Below are 15,760 nucleotides of genomic sequence, written 5' to 3'. Positions count from 1 at the left end.
AACAGCTAGAGGCTGGTTGCCACAAAGGGTTAGAGGTAATCCTTAGGTTTAAAAAGAGTTTTGTAAATGTTATTTTTTGCTCAGTGATTTAGTGAAGTATTGGAAAAACTCCTACTGGGTAGTAGGTCGTGATTTGTTCACCTTTTGAGCCAGGTGTTTTTCACGTAAAAATACTTGTGGTCTTTACTTTCCTCATTTATTATTCCGCAACAATAGTATAAGGAACACAAAGAAGAACCATGTCCTTCTATAATTTGTGCACGTGAAAAATTAGACACCACACAAATCATCCCCCCTCTTGTATGGTATTAAAGTACAAAACATCAGTTATATTTTTTCAAAAATGCTAAATATATGTGTATGCACCCAAACTCAAAGTATCATATGATGCGATGATTATTGGATGCACCTCTTTTAGTGGATAATGAGTTCCAATCGCATGTCAATCTTATTTTATTTTTTTTTAGAACTAGGCGCCCACGGGAGATGGACATGTCAGGTGTCACTTTTTGCATATTAATTAAGTACTTCTTTTTCTTTCTTTCTCTGTTTGATTTATTCTTTTAAAATTTCACGCATTAAAATTCCTATTATTCTTTTGTTACCATAAAATTTTATATGATTAAACGAAATATGCATATTACAACTAGTAGCGGTGAATGATGTAGCATATAGTCAATGGCTTCTTTTTCTTTTTTTCTCTGTTTGATTTATTTTTTTAAAATTTCATGCATTAAAATTCCTATTATTCTTTTGTTACCATAAAATTTTATATGATTAAACGAAATATGCATATTACAACTAGTAGTTGAGTCTCTGTAGCATATAGTCAATGGATTCAACTGATCCCAACATTTTCGATAGGGAGTAAAGAATACAGATATAGATGTAACAAAATTACTATATAAATATTAAATTTGAACTTATAATTCCAAAAGCATAATGGATGAAATAGTAGAACTAAAGGTTGTATTCCTAAAATTTATATTCTGGATCCACCGCTTCGTAATAGTGCACCCATCCTCCCAAATTCCTTGATCCGCCTCTCTCGTAAGAAATGACAACAATCAGGAAAAGTTTGGGGTTCCATATACTCTAACCAGCATATTTAGGCAATTGCCGCCAATTCGGATGGCCATGTATTTCGTCTTCACTCCATGCACCTTTCTTCATTCCATTTTTGTCAATAGATGGAGTTCTCACCATTTTATTTTATTTTGGCAATTATAAGTACTAGTATTGGATCTCTCTTTGTCTTTTTAATTTGATTTCTTTATCTTAAAACTCTATCTGACCAACTTGCAATGTAGTGCTTCCAGTCTTATATATGGTGAGCAGACAACGATTGAAGCCGTGTTTCTGATTAATTTATCCTTCAACTAAAACAAATAAGAATTTCTTTTTTATTTATATAAATAATTTCTCCCAATAACAACTAGGCGTCAAGGTCAAAGGTCTCAAGATATATATACAATAAAGAGATTAAGAGACTGCTTAAGTGTCTTGACTCTGGTTATAAGCTTTGGACACCAACTGAAGATCCAGTGAATATGTGTTGATCTCTTTATATTCTAATTTACCCGAATTGTAGCGTTGCCTTCCATCATTATATCTCCAAGAAATTAATTTTTTTCTATTTTTATTATTAATTAATTTATCGGTAGCCTTTTGAAGAAAAGTCGATCATTGGCTCCTGCATTTGTCGTTATTTTGGTTTATGTCAACGAATTGATGAATAGAATAAAAACAAACGACGCAAAACTCGGTGGTAATATAACCAGAAGATGTTTCTTAGTTTAAGGTATATAACTTTTTCATTTTATGTGTAACTTAATATTCAATCCGATTAATTTTATCTATTTTTTAAATCAAACTGGATTATTCCTATAAGAAAGTGTCTGTAAAGATAAAAATATTAAAATTAAAACTTTATGCATAAAATATAACATATTTTCTTAAATAAACAAAAATACGAATCACACACATAAATTAAAACAAAAGAGTATATAAGGAGCATAGTAGAAGCTGAAATTTAAAGATCGTATGGTAGCTCAATCATTCAATGTGCGCCTGTATGTATCGTATGATGTGCAGAATCAATTTAGTGTCATACTACTCCTTCTGTGACAAGTTATGTGGAGTCAAACGAGTTTTTTTTCATCTTTGATATTTTTATATGTATTTTAGGTATTTTGAATTGTCAATTATTGTTACTTATATTGCTTTTTATGTAGTTTTCAAATATACAAATTTTATTTTTAAAAATTTAAAGATTTTATATCCGACTTTATGATCAAAATTAATAAATTTGACTTTTAAAATCCGAACTCTACTACGTAAGAGAGAGCAGTAATTTTCTATTGTAGAGTCTTTGGGTTTCACATGTGTCTGCCTAATCTTCTGTTCACATTTCAATCTAAATCCCAACCTGTCCAACACCCCGGCAAACTGACACTTCAACAAGAACTTATTTTGGCATGTTACTTGTTACTTTCTCCGTTCATTTTTACTTGGTATTAATGTTAAAAATAAATTTTTATTTTTACTTGTCACTTTACGTATATCAAGAGGGGACAAAAAAAATTTTCTGTTATACCCACAGTATTTATTACTCATTTCAAATTATTTTTCTCAAATCTAATAAAATATGCATAAATTAATATGGACATCCTGATAAATTATGCACTTCATTTATTATTTTTAAAGGGACGTGAAAAGTCAAAACGTGTCAAGTAAAAATAAACTGATGGAGTAATTAATGAGACCGTGGAGTCTATATGTGCAGGAAAACCTTAAAATATAAAGGTTACCAAATGAAATGTTGTATGACCAAGTCTTTGCATTCATTTTCTTTTCATTATTCCTAAAAGTAGCTTATTTCTCAATTAATGTGTCTTACATTTTCTTTTAGTCTATTTTAAAAAGGTTCTCTTTCTATATCTAGTAAATTTTATTATAACATTTTATTTTTTATAAGAATGACATGCCATATTTTAGACACAAGACTTAAAGGTAATTTTGATATGTTATATATATATGTTATACACTCCTTTAGTTAAGATTACATGATCCAAAGTCTTCTTTATATTTTTAAACTTTTGTGTACAAATAAACTAAGACACATACAAAGAAAACCAAAAGGGTTGTAAATTTGTAACTTTTGACAAGTTAGATTAAATGTTAAAAGTAATATCACGAGCACCCTTTAGATGCAAACACTTTGAACCACTTCTTCCCTTAGTATTGAATTAGACTCATAGCCATATCAGACTATCATATCAGTAGACAAAGGCTCCGAGTTAAATTCTCAATGCCATCCATGATCAAAAGAGTTTTGCGTGTTTGGCCAATGAAAAAGAATAGGCCCTCGTGTGATGGAAACGTATTGAATATAATTAAATAAAAAATATATCATCTTTACCAATTTAAGTTTAATAGGGTCTCATGTTATATCTTTCACGCACTAGATGTTAGTCATGTGCGTGCGGCAGATAGGAGAGGTGTTAATTGTCCCATTTTGTTAAAGAAAATTATTTGTTATCTCTATATTCAGTCTTAAACAATCTTTACATCTTGATCTAACTTTTGAAATTAAGTTAATTTCAATATCTATTTCTTAAAGAAATTTCAATGTAAGTTTTAGGACTTCAGATGTGAATAAGTTCCTTCCTCCCTCGATTTCAGAGTGTGAGTGAGGGTGGCATGGTTTTTCTTGTGAGTATACATGTGATGACGGAAATTTTGAAATAAACCTCTTCTTTTGAAGTTAAGATCAAGTCAAAGCTATTATTATCGGCGTTAAGATCAAGTATCATATTCTAGTTGTAAAATATATGAGAATGACCTGTGTCCGCAGAGTGTAAAAGTATTGCATAGTTTTCCCTTTTCCATTTTTTGTCTTTATATATACTTTTTGATGCTTTTGTACGACAACTCTGGAGTTTTTAGACATCTAAGGTTGAGGTATTGTCTTGGTTGAAGCAAATACTACTAGAATAATTTCAAGCACGTGAAAGAAGGGTCAATCATCTGTTAACACAATTTGACTAAAGCAAGTGGCAACCTTAATAATTAGGAGTAAACAATTATTATTATTATGCAGAAAGGATCTAATTTTACTTTCGGTTTAAAATTGGAATCAGCTATATCCTCGTTGTTACTTATAGTTTTGCTCGAATAACTGGCGAAGTACATGGCTGAAGTAGTGTTTTACCCACAAGGACAAATTTGGACATTTTTTCCATTCTATATGAATTAGTCTCTAGTCATTTGAACATGCCACGTGGCTACACAGCCACCCAAAAACTCCAGTAAAATTCCCCAATTAATACCATGACCCCTACGCCATTTTGGAGACTAGAAAAGTCATCAGCTCCGCCACAAAACACCATCTCTATTTCGCCATTAGTTTCAACTTTCAGTTTGTGTATAAAAGTTGTGGTCTTGAAGTTCTAGACTGATTTTGAAGATGAAGGATACTGATATTTTCCTGAAAAGAAATGATGGCGGTGGAGGGACAAAGAATGAAGAAATTGATTTTAGATACTTAAGCATGCATGCATGAGGAGCTGTTTAGGGTCTTTGAGATCAAAATTAGATCTAAATCCTATTTGTAGTTTTGTTCAAAGTTGGTTTACAATTCAATCGAATTTGTATTTCATATTAGTTTTCTATATCGGATTTCATCAAAGTCCAATCATTAATTATCTGAATATGTGATCTACATAACTTTTGAAATTGGCATAAATACAAGTTTTTATATAATGCGTATAGTACAAAAATGCCATAGCATATATATATACATACATACATATGTATGTGTAAATGTCATAATCAAACACTTTTTTTGTTTCAATTTATTTATGTGACATAATTAATTTATTATTAGCTATTTGGGAATAAAAGGTCATCATTTAGTATTATTATTACTCGAACACAAGCATATGATGAAAAACAAACTTCAATTGCATGGTTATCTATCTTTTCTTTTTATATTTCCTTCTTAAGTATCTAGTATCTACGACCTCATTCGGGGTAAGATTTGTGACTTAAAAAAATGAAATTTAAAGAGTTCGTGAACAGTCAAGAACAAAATTGTCTTCTTCGGTATCGTGGAAAATCACGTTTGAACTTATCAGGCTAATGTGTATTGCAGTACCCTTGTTGTTTGAAAAAATGTAGAATAATTGTATCAATATTTTATTTTACCCAAGTTTCTCCTAAAGGTGGCTATTTGGAAAACGTCGCGATTTTGTAGACCAGGATTAATTCTTAAAAGTATGATGGATAAGTAAAAATAATCTTAGGATAAAAATTTAGCTCTGTCTTATTTCTTGTTTGGTTATTAATTCTAGGATAAATTATCCGAGGATTGAAAATAATACCGGAATAACTAATACATGCCAAAAAATAGATAGTAATCCTATAATAAAATAGTAAAATTGATAATCCCAACATAACTAATTTCAGTATAACTTATTTTCAAACCAAACGGCCCTTAAAAGTTTCAGGTCGCGTCAAGCCATCAACGCTCACTCTTTTTCTCATTCTTTCTAAACACTTCTTCAATATTATTATAGGAGAAAAAAGGGTTAGTTACTTTAGTAACAAATTGTTTGAAAATATTTGTTACTTTAAGAAACTGAAAAGATAATAATATTTTTTCAAAACTACTCTTGCTTCAATAAATTATCTAAAAATTTATAACAAATCTTTGAACAGTCATTGAGGAAAGATAAAGGCTGTTTTAAATAAATATCCTTTGGATTAAAACTACTAAATATATTTTTCTTAAGGAGTGTTTTTATCATGACCCAAAATCTCATCACAGCCGTCGTGATGGCACCTAGTGTCTAAGACTAGGTAACCCGATTTCCATTACATTTCGAAGCCTTTTTTTGAATATAAATTAATACACGTGTCGAAAACCAATAGCGAAAACAGTTATGAAAAACTCCCAAGACTGGTAGTACTAATTCACGAACTCTAACTTAATACATGAAATGATCTCAAGAATCGAATACTCAATACTGCTTGATTAATAATTAACAATATAATAAACTGAAAAGACTTCAAGGGACTGCGACGGCCAAGCAACTCTATCTTGAATCCTTGCGATCACACTTTAACTCTGTCTGAGTCCGATAGCTCCAATACCTGGCTCTGCACAAAAATGTGCATAAGTGTAGTATGAGTACACCACGGTCGGTACCCAATAAATATCAAGACTAACCTCAGTGGAGTAGAGATGAGGTACAATCAAGACACTCACTAGTCTAATAGCATGTGCAATAAGATATACAAAATAATAGGAAACAAATAACAATAAGGGCAACAAGAACACCATTAATAACGCTCAACAATTTATAAATATAAGTATACCCAATTAAATCAAGTAATTCAAATAAATATCTTTCACATATAATTCTTCCGAATAAATCTCTTTCAAATATAATTCCTTCAAATAAATATCTTTCAAATATACTTCCTTTAAATAAATCTCTCTCAAATATAATTTCTTCAAATAAATACCTTTCGAATGTAATTCTTTCAAATAAATATTTTTGAATAAAAATTCTTCCAAATAAATATTTTGAATATAATTCTCTCAATTTAAAAGTCACCATGTGACACTTCATTTCATAATCATACAACTACGGGTCTCAGCCCATTTTCATATTTTTCATAAACACGGGACTCGGCCAACTTTCATATTTCTACGGCACTTTGTGCCTATAATTAAATCATCATATTTTTCCGGCACCTCGTGCCCTCATTTCATATCACAACTGCACGGACAATTCACGAGCCAATATCATCATTATTTACTCATGTCACCTCGTGCCCACATTTCATATCATAATCCGCATGAAAATGGCCACAGACCCAATTTCAACATAAATCAGACTATTACTGTCACGACCCAAAATCCCACCACAGGCGTCGTGATGACACCTAATCTCTAAGACTAGGTAAGCCGATTTCTATTATATTTTGAAGCCATTTTTTGAATTAAATAAGTAACCAAAACTAACAGCGGAATAAATATGAATATACAACCTCCCAAGACTGGTAGTACTGAGTCACGAACTCTAATTGAATACATGGAATGATCACGAGGACCGAATATACAATGTTGTTTGATTAAAATTTAACAGTACAATGAAATGAAAAGACTCCAAGGGATTGTGAAGACAAAGCAGCTCTACCTTGAATCCTTACGGTCCCGCTTTAACTCTGCTCAAGTCTGATATCTCCAATACTTGGCTCTGCGCAAAAATGTGCAGAAGTGTAGTATGAGTACAACACAGTCGGTACCCAGTAAGTATCAAGACTAACCTCAATGGAGTAGAGACGAGGTACAATCAAGACACTCACTAGTCTAATAACCTGTGCAATATAATATACAAAATACTAGGAAACAGACAGCAATAAGGGCGGGATAAAATAACCAATGGTATGCGTAGCAAGACAACAAGAATACCATAAATATCACTCAATAATTAATAAATACATGTACGCCTAATTAATTCATGTTTTTCAAATAACTATCTATCACATATAATTTTTCCAAATAACTCTCTTTCAAATGTAGTTTTCTCAAATAATTATTTTTCAAATATAATTCTTTCAATAAATCTTTTCAATTATAGTTTTCTCAAATAAATATCTTTCAAATACAATTCTTTCATATAATTCTTTTTGAATAAAAATCGTTCCAAATAAATATTTTTCATATAATTCTTTCAATTAAAAAGTCACCATGTGACACCTCATTTCATAATCATAAAAATACGGGTCTCGGCCCATTTTTATATTTTCACGGTACCTCGTGCCCATAATTAAATCATCATATTTTTCCGGCACCTCGTGCTCTCATTTCATATCACAACTGCACGGACAATTCACGTGCCAATTATCATTATCATTTCATCACAGCACCTCGTGCCCATATTTTATATCACAACTGCACGAACAATTCACGTACCAAATATCCTCATTATTTACTCACGGCACCTCGTGCCCACATTTTATTTTATAATCCGCCTAGCAATGGCCACAAGCTCCCAATTTCAACATAAATCAGATTGTTATCAATTTACCAACAACAAGACAAATTGCACAAGGTATAAAAATAAACACAAGCAAATCACAACATCACATAAAAATTATCAACACCACAACCCCACATCATCACATATCGTCCATGACAATAGCCACCATTATCGCTCCTATTGCCACCCTTATCACTCCTATAGCCATCCTTATCGCTCCGCCCAGACAATATCAATATCCACCCTTATCGCTCCTATTGCCATCCTTATCGCTCCTATAGCCACCCTTATCGCTCCGCCCAGACAATATTCCAACAAATACAATAATAGTGAAATGCCACCCTTATACCCACATAATATCAACGGTGATATGCCACCCTTATCTCCCCAAAATAATGACTCACACAACACAATAATTTACACGGAAAATTAATATGGCAAAATAATAAAATCAATTCATATCACAATTTGCCCATTGGCCACAACCAAATTTCAAAGATATAACAAAAATTAATTAATTTCACAATAAATAGTCCAAGGCTCCACACAATGTATATAACACCCAAAAACAATCAATAGAGATAGAAATTACTCAGCATAAAGCAAAACTTTCATTAATGCAAATTTAGATAATTATATAAATACTTATTTTTAAGCTCGCTTAAATTAATTATTTGCACAAGAAAATTCATATGGAATTTAATTTTCAATCAATATTAAACCAACAATACTCACGAAATTTCATAAATATTTCAAGTAACAATCACATCAAATTATCATATACAAACAAATTCAACAATAAGGATTTAGGCATGACAAACAGATGATTTAATAATTTTCCACAATTTCCCAATTTACTACACAATAATGCCTAAGACTTTAATTCAATGAATTTTGCACGTATAAGCCCGAGTAAGTATGGGGAACAAACTCTTTCAAGAACATTTCCGAAAACTGAGCCCAAGTTAGTGGTGTGGCATCGGCTGGTCTACTTTCTTCATAGATTTGCCACCACCGATACGCTACGCCTGATAGTTAAAATGTAGTAAAGGAAACTCCGCTCACTTCCACAATACCCATGGTGCGGAGAATACGGTGACAACTTTTGGAAATTCTTGGGCATCCTCTGTAGCCGTGCCACTGAAAGTTGGTGGATTATATTTCTTAAATCTTTCAAGTTTTTTTGTTCTTCTTCTGATGTCTCGGGCCTGACCTCAGGCCAAACCGGAATAACAGGTTGTACCGGTACTACACCCGGAACCTGTTCAATATGAACCTGTTGCTCTGGAATTGTGGTAGAGAGTCTGAGCTACTCCCCTAATCTGTGGAATGTTTGGTGTAACAGAGATCAATCCCGCCTGAGTTAATGTACCGAACATACTCAGGAACTGTGCTAAAGTCTCCTGAAGTCCAGGTGTAACCACAGGTGCTTCTGGTACCTGTCCCCCAACTGGAGCTACCGGTGGCTCCTCAACTGTTGTTCTGACAGGTACTCTAGTCGTAGCACGTGCCCTTCCTCGGCCTCTACCTCGGCCCCGGCCTCTTGCAGCCCTAGCAGTGTGTGCGGATGCCTGCTCAGCTAACCCGGTAGCACGTGTCCTCACCATCTATGAGAGAATAGAGATACAAAGGCTCAAATTCTACAATGAACAAATCTGCACGACAGGAATGAAAGAAGTGAAAATTACCTAACAGTTCTGTAGCCTCTCGAAGATAAGTACAGACGTCTCCGTACCGATCCGCAAGACTCTACTAGACTCGTTCATGACTCGTAGAACCTATGAACCTAGGGCTCTGATACCAACTTGTCACGACCCAAAATCCTACCACAGGCGTCGTGATGGCACCTAGTCTCTAAGACTACGTAAGTCAATTTCTATTACATTTTGAAGCCATTTGTTTTTGCATTAAATAAGTAACCAAAACTAACAGCGGAATAAATATGAATATACAACCTCCCAAGACTGGTAGTACTGAGTCACGAACTCTAACTGAATACATGGAATGATCACGAGGACCGAATATACAATACTGTTTGATTAAAATTTAACAATACAATGAAATGAAAAGACTCCAAGGGACTGCGACGACAAAGCAGCTCTACCTTGAATCCTTACGGTCTCACTTTAACTCTGCTCAAGACTGATATCTCTAATACTTGGCTCTGCACAAAAATATGCAGAAGTGTAGTATGAGTACACCACGGTTGGTACCCAGTAAGTATCAAGACTAACCTCAATGGAGTAGAGACGAGGTACAGTCAAGACACTCACTAATCTAATAATCAGTGCAATATAATATACAAAATACTAGGAAACAGATAGCAATAAGGGCGGGATAAAACAACCAGTGGTATGCGCAGCAAGACAACAAGAATACCATAAATATCACTCAACAATTAATAAATACATGTATGCCTAATTAATTCAAGTTTTTCAAATAAATATCCGTCATATATAATTCTTCCAAAAAACTCTCTTTCAAATTTAGTTTTCTCAAATAATTATTTTTCAAATATAATTCTTTCAATAAATCTTTTAAAATATAATTTTCTCAAATAAATATCTTTCAAATACAATTCTTTCATATAATTCTTTTTGAATAAAAATCGTTCCAAATAATTATTTTTAATATAATTCTTTTAATTAAAAAGTCACCATGTGACACCTCGTGCCCATAATTAAATCAGCATATTTTTCCGGCACCTCGTGCCCTCATTTCATATCACAACTGCATGGACAATTCATGTGCAAATTATCATTATCATTTCATCACAGCACCTCGTTCCCATATTTTATATCACAACTGCACGGACAATTCATGTACCAAATATCCTCATTATTTACTCACAGCACCTCGTGCTCATATTTTATTTTATAATCCGCCTGGCAATGGCCACATGCTCCCAATTTCAACATAAATCAGATTGTTATCAATTTACCAACAACAAGACAAATTGCACAAGGTATAAAAATAAACACAAGCAAATCACAATATCACATGAAAATTATCAACACCACAACCCCACATCATCACATATCGTCCCTGACAATAGCCGCCCTTATCGCTCCTATTGCCACCCTTATCACTCCTATAGCCACCCTTATCACTCCGCCCACACAATATTAATAGCCACCCTTATCGCTCCTATTGCCACCCTTATCGCTCCTATAGCCACCCTTATCGCTCCGCCCAGACAATATTCCAACAAACACGACAATAATAAAATGCCACCGTTATACCCACATAATATCAACGGTGAAATGCCACCCTTATCTCCCCAAAATAATGACTCACACAACATAATAATTTACACGGAAAATTAACACGGCAACATAATAAAATCAATTCATTTCATAATTTTCCCAATGGCCACAACCAAATTCCAAAGATATAATAAAAATTAATTAATTTCACAACAAATAGCCCAAGGTTCCACACAATGTATATAACACCCAAAAATAATCAATAGAGATAGAAATTACTCAGCATAAAGCAAAACCTTCATTAATACAAATTTAGATAATTATATTAACACTTATTCTTAAGCTCGCTTAAATTAATTATTTGCTTAAGAAAATTCATATTGGAATTTAATTTCCAAGAAATATTAAACAAACAATACTCACGAAATTACATAAATATTTCAAGTAACAATCACATTAAATTATCATATAAAAACAAATTCAACAATAAGGATTTAGCCATGGCAAACAGATGATTTAATAATTTTTCACAATTTTCCAATTTACTACACAATAATGCCTAAGACTTTAATTCAATAAATTTTGCACGTATAAGCCCGAGTACGTACTCGTCACCTCGCGTACACGACTTTTCACATTTCACAAATGGCACATATGACTCATTGCCTAAGGGGTAATTCCCCCACTCGAGGTTAAGCAAGACACTTACCTTTTTGAAGTTAGGCTTATATTTCAAAATAGCCTTCTTACTTGAATTGGCCTCCGGATAGCTTAAATCTATCCAAATTAATTGTGTAACTTCATTAAAATTCATCGGAAATAATTCCGGATAATAATACGTCGACTTAAATATTTTTTCCAAAAAGTCAACAAAAGTCAACGCGGGACCCCGTCCCTCGGAACCCGATGTAATTTTTACCAAATCCGAACACTCATTCCGATAGGAGTTCAACATTACCAATTTTATCAAATTCCGATAACAACTCGACCTCCAAATCTTAAATTTTTGTTTTTGGAAGATTTTACAAAAATCTTGATTTCTTCCATTAAAATTCGAATTAAATGATGAATATAATCATAGATTCATGAAATATAAACACTTTAGGATATAGAACACTTACCCCAATCCATATGGTGAAAAATCGCCTCAACAATCGCTTCAATCCGAGCTCCATAGCTCCAAATATGTCAAAAATGGCTGAAACCTCGAAATATAGCTACTGCCCAGGTATTTACTCTTCGCGATCCCGGAAAATGCTTCGCGATCTCTAAGCACAAAATTTTTCAGCCCCAAAATTGCTCTTCGCAATCGCGGAAAACCAATCGCGATCGCGAAAACAAACTCCCCAACTCTTCTAGAAAGCCTCTAGTACCATAGTCATAACATTTTGTAAAAAACTCCAAATGATAAAAGGTTTAACTTTCTGAAAACTCGATTCCAAAGGCTATAACTTTCATTTGTTGTTCATCTCCCAATTCCTTATATATTTCGACATATAAGCTTCTAAAGTCAGCTCTATGCAACAAAGATTTCCAAACTCTTCCTGGATAGCCTGTAGTATATCTACCATAACTTTTTGTACACAACTCTAAATGACAAATGGTTGACTTTTCTGAAAACTAGACATCAAGAGCTACAACTTTTATCTTTTGATCATCTCCAAATTCCTTATAGATTATGAGATATAAGCTTCCAAAATCGGGTCAGTGCAACCGATATTTGTTCTACGCGATCGCGAAAGAGCTTCCGTGATCGCGATTCACAAGGCCCAAAACTACTGTTTGCTCTTCGCGAACGCGACCAAAAGTTCACGATCGTGATGCACACCTCTGTAGGCAGAAACCAGCAATTAAAGATGGCCTAGAAATGGTCCAAAACCACCCCGAAACTCACCCGAGCCCCTCGGGACCTCAACCAAATATAACAGCAAGTCCTAAAACATCATACGAACTTAGTCGAAGCCTCGAATCACATCAAACAACGCTAAAATCACGAATCACACCTCGATTCAAGCCTAATGAACTTTGAACTTTCAAATTCTATATCTTGTGCCGAAGTACATCAAATTAATTCGGAATAACTTCAAATTTTGCACACAAGTCATAAATGACATAGCGAAGCTATTCCAATTTCCAGAATCGAATTCCGACCTCGATATCAAAAAGTCAACCCCTGGTCAAACTTCCCAAAACTTCAACTTTCGGCATTTCAAGCCTAATTCCACTACGGACCTCCAAATAATTTTTCGGACACGCTCCTAAGTCCAAAATCACCATACGGAGCTATTAAAATCATCAGAATTAAATTCCGAGGTTGTTTACACATAAGTCAATATCCGGTCAACTTTTTTTTTCATTTAAACTTTGAAATAAGGATTGTTCTTTTAATTTAATTTCGAATCTTCAGTAATTCAAACTCGACCACACCCACGGGTAATAATACATATTGCGAAGCTGCTCGAGATCTTAAATCACTGAACGGGGCATAAATTCTTAAAACGACAAGTCGGGTCGTTACAATTACCAATTTACCAACAACAAGACCCATTGCACAAGATATAAAAATAAACACAATGAAAATCACAACACCACATAAAAATTTTCAAAGCAACAACCCCACATCATCACATATCATCCCTGACAATAGCCGCCCTTATCTCTCCTAAGGCCGGCAAGTGGGCCGGTCCAGGCCCGAGACCGGCCCGGGACCGCGGGCCAAACGGCTAAACGGGCCAGGACCGTTTGGCCCGATTTTAGCGGGCCTGGTCCGGTCTCGTGGGCCGGTCATATGATTTGGGCCCGTCAGGCCCAGGACCGTTTGGCCCGCGCAGGGCCCGGGACCGGCCCGGTCCCTTAGCGGGCCAAATGGTCCCCACGGCTATTTTTTTTTTGGGCTGTCAAAAATAGCCGTTGGCTATTTATAAAATAGTCATTTAACCCCCCCAACTTTTTTTTAATCCCAAACTTTTTATAATTACACTTTTTTCCTATTTTCAACTATAAATACCCCATCATTATTTTATTTTTTCTTATAAAATTATCAATCTATCACAATCTCTCTCTAATTTACTTCTATAATTGCTACTATTTCTTACTTTATTGTTACAATTTGTGAAACAATTGTGAAGTTGGTGAATTGAAGTCTTCAACGATAATCAATTTCCAACAAGTTGTTGGTCAATTCGGTAAACTCGTTCCAACTCTTAAGTTTTAATATTATAATTTTGTTTGTTTTATTTACTTTGCTTGATTAATTAAGATGGCTTATTCCTTAAAAAATATGTTTAGTAAAAATAAGGGAAAATCGAAGAGTGGTGAATCTAGTGGCCAATCTGTTCCTCCTCCACTTCCCCCGGCTCTCCGACCCAAACCTGTTACCCGTCCTACACCTCCTATTCTTGATAGCGATAATAGTTTATTACAATTTACCGAGAGTCAATTTTGCCATAATATTGCACCCGGTGAACAATTAAACCATGAATATATGAATGCTCTTTATGGTAATCCAACTATTGATGAAAATGATGATGAAGAAATAGATTTTGATGAAACGCAACCGGATGACGATACACCCACTAGTCCTGCTCCTGAAGTTAACCCAACTAATAATAATCCAGATGATCCCCCGTCTGAACCTCCTATTAGTGCCCCTACTTTTTCTAGACAACCTTCTAAACGAGGCACATATTGCTACACCCTCAAGATAAAGCTAGATATTTTTGTATGAAAGTTTTGGCTGAGGGGACAAGTGCACCTAGTCAGGCTGACCTTAGTACCGGATCAAATCAATTTCAATCAGAAATTAACACTGTTACCGGTGGTATTTTATATTATGATCCAAAAAAAGATTGGGAAGAATTGGCAAAAATGGTTACTGTTATGTGCTTACCCTGTAGTTTTCCTCCTAACCCCCACTTTGTGCATTATATTAGAAAAGTTTATAATCCTACTTATAAAGCTTTTCCTCGCACAACCGTAAAGAGTGATATTTATAAATATAAACATGAATATGAACAATATTTGCGCTATTTATTTACTCATATAAATTATCGTCTTGCTATTACAACTGATATTGGTAGAAGTGGTAATGACTGTGATTACCTTACTGTTACCAGTCATTGGATTGATGAGCATTGGATAATGCAAAAGCGCATTATTGCTTATAGAATAATTAATTCACGTCACACATGGCAGTTTATTTCTAGCACGATTGCGGATATTTGTAGATATTTTTACATTAGTGATAAAATAATGTTAGTTTTAATGGATAATGCTACTAGTAACACAAATATTGTAGCCTTGCTTACCACTACACTAAGTCCTGTATTTAGTAACATTTTTCATGTTAGATATATTTGTCATATTTACCATTTAATTGTGGGTGATGGTATGCGAATTTTAAATATTGAAATTGAAAAGGTTAAAATGGCTCTTAATTGGCTTTTTTATTCAAACCGTAGAAGTAGACTTAGAGAATATTTTAAAAGATGCGATGAATTT

This window comes from Nicotiana tomentosiformis, chromosome 7, assembly GCF_000390325.3.
Source record: "Nicotiana tomentosiformis chromosome 7, ASM39032v3, whole genome shotgun sequence".
NCBI classification, from domain to species: domain Eukaryota; kingdom Viridiplantae; phylum Streptophyta; class Magnoliopsida; order Solanales; family Solanaceae; genus Nicotiana; species Nicotiana tomentosiformis.
This window is presented reverse-complemented; position numbering follows the sequence as displayed.